This window comes from Sinocyclocheilus rhinocerous, unplaced genomic scaffold (genome assembly GCF_001515625.1).
Source record: "Sinocyclocheilus rhinocerous isolate Xijiao unplaced genomic scaffold, SAMN03320098_v1.1 scaffold113, whole genome shotgun sequence".
In the NCBI taxonomy this organism is placed as follows: domain Eukaryota; kingdom Metazoa; phylum Chordata; class Actinopteri; order Cypriniformes; family Cyprinidae; genus Sinocyclocheilus; species Sinocyclocheilus rhinocerous.
Window position 1 is genome coordinate 1,631,934 of NW_015646846.1, and position 3,133 is coordinate 1,635,066.

Here is a 3,133-nt window from a genome sequence, read left to right on the forward strand (position 1 = left end):
TTAAAAAGAAGAGCATTTATTTAAAATAGAAATCTTTTCTAACAATATACACTACCTTTTTTTTTGAAAGAAATTAAAACTTTTATTCAGCAAGGATGTGTTAAATTGATGAGAAGTGATAGCAAAAGATTTATATTGTTAGAAAATATTTATATTTTGAATAAATGCTGTTCTTTTTAACTTTTTATTCATCAAAGAATACTAAAAAAATTATCGCAGTTTCCAAAAAAACATTTAGCAGCACAACTGTTGCCAACATTGATCATTCTAATAATAAATCAGCATATTATTATGATTTCCTTTTTTTTTATCTGTATTTTTGATCAAATAAATGCAGCCTTGATGAGCTTAAGAAACTCCTTTAAAAAAACATTAAAGATCGTTCTGAACCCAAACTTTTGAATGGTATTGTGTATATATAATTTTTTTTGGTTATGGGCATGGGATGGGGTGGGGAGAGATGTTAAGCTATGATATTTTAGTATGTTTACTTTATTTTATTTTCTAGTTCAGACTCGCTGCAGCAATAAGTGAGTGTGATTCGAGTACCAAACGCCCCCTTGCCTGACTGTCTCTACAAGAAGTATTTTCAGTGTATATGTTGCTTTTTTTCCATGTCTCTCACACTTACTGTACATTTTGTACAAAGATTCAAATTACAGCAGTAAAAGAAGCGTGTAAAACTGTCTGAGTGACACACACATGCACACACACTTTTCACAAGGCTAACTCTGTTTTTTGGCCCAAATCAAACTATAAAGGATAATGTAGTTGCTCTTACAGTGATGGTGGTTCTTAACGGTTTAATATACTATTTGCTACATGTTTCTAAAGAAGCAAAATGAGCTTATCATTTGCTGCTTAAACTTCAATGGCACTATGCATTGCATATCCTAATATCATTTTGGAAATCATCTGGTTGTCCTTAAACTACGCTCATATGTTTCGCAGGCAGGATAATCATGACAAACTTCTATACATTTTTCAAGCAAATTTGCAACATCTTACATTATCACCTTTAGAAGTAAATAAGAAGCCTAGATTAGTGTACGTTCCCATAGTAGGGTTTTACGAAAGAGGTTCAGTTTAAAAATAGTCACTGGACTGAGAACGCGTTAATTGTAGTGTTTAAAACGGACTAAATGAACTTGTTTTGAATTTATCATCTTGCATGTGGCAGATGGTTTGCATCATCAAACACTTGAGTTTCCAGATTCTGCTTATGTTATATATTTTGTAATACTCAATGTCAGAAGTCACTACTTTTCAATGGTTTATGATCTTTAAACCAAAGCAACATCAGCAGTTCAAGCCACAGACATCAGAGAAGTGTTATAAAGTATACATAATAAATTTGGGGTTACAATTTAAAACATTAGCTCAGATAATAAAACGTAAGTGTCTTGAGTAATATTTTAGTTTCACACTTAATGAAATCTACTGATGTTCCAATGGATCTTAAGCATCAAGCCAAACAGTATTGAGTGTACATACGAGTAAATACAGAATTACATTTTACAGTATTTAGAGCCTAAATTAGTTTCGTTCAGCTGAGTATTTTGTGAACATTATTGAAACCAAAAAATGGTGTATCTAAAATCAAGTTCTGTAACAATAACAAAATTAGCCTTAGTCTTAGCCATCAATAATAATAAATATTAGGTTTATTATTAGAACTTGGTAAGGACCTACACAGTTCAACACTAGAAGCACACTAGCAGTTTCTATATGGTTTCATGACAGAAGGGTGTTTAAAAAAAAAAAAAAAAGTATTTTAGATCATCGGATATTTATTTATTTTGTTTTGTTATTTAAAAGCTAATAGAGTGGTGGAACTATGATGCCACTTTGTAGGCAAAAACCTGGAAGCGTGTTAGCATTTTAGCACTTCCGGTTCCATGGTCCCATAGTCAATGGATTTTTGAATGGGATTTTGGTTAAATCCCTAATATAAGGTCCGTGGTTCACACAGGCTCAAGATATTTTCACGTTTTATTCTACAACATAAAACACACCAGTTATACCCCACTCGTGATTTTTTTAAACTGCTATGTTTCCTAAAAAAGACGGTTGCTAACAAGTTGCTAAATGGTACTACAGACGCTGTCGGAGACATTCAACGTCATCACGCCGAACAATTGATCAATTTACAGTATTGTCCAATCGTAGTATAATTTGTAATACAATTAATTTTAGAATAACCAGTAAATAGTTTCCCGCATTTTATATTGTTGTTCGAGAATGTTTTTTGGGGTTTTTTTTTTTGGTTTGGCCAGAAATGCAACAAGTGTTCGGATGGAAGATGCTCGTTTTATCGCTTTCCTACTGTTACAGAGACTCTGGGTTCGTACCATAAGGTAAACTCCTATGATTATTCCATGTAAACACCACATTTACCAGCTTAGTCGTGGTGAAAGTGAAACTTTTAACGATGCATAGTGCTTAAAGCCACGTTAAATTGAAATGTTTACGGCCGCATGAAGCTGTTAGAAAGCATATAGATTGAGGATTTCCTAGAAGCAAGGATAAAATAACATTGTGTACCCACCCTAACAAAATGATAGCTGAAATGTGGTACTTCATTTACTAAAATAAGTTTAATCTTACCATATCCAAAAACTCGCTCACTCTGCTGTTATTTAATAGATTAAATGCACTAGAATTTTATTGAATAGAACATGGAGACACATTTTTAATTAAAGTATTCATATTAATCAAGGATTTATTTACTTTTATTGCACCTTATTTAGAAATGTACAGAAATACATGCTTTCATATGTCCTTTAGTTATGATTATTTCATTTATTCACTATACTTTTTATTATTAATGTCTCATTTCAGTTTTAGTTTGGCTCTAGTTTTGTATTTATTCCAGTTTATATGAAAAGGTTCATGTAGGCAAGCGTGGATTAAAATTCATATACAAAGTAAATACTTTTCACAGGACATGTTAAAAAAAAAAGTTTGAAAAAGCTGTCGGAAGCATGCTGGTGGTGACGTTGAAGGCGAGCGACCGCGGTGTAGTTCGTTTATAGCGTAAGTTTAGCTTTTAAGTTCTGGCGCTTTTATTTAGGCTTCAAAATTCATAAAAGTTATATCATTTTGTGAAGATTATCTTGATGGACAAAACGTG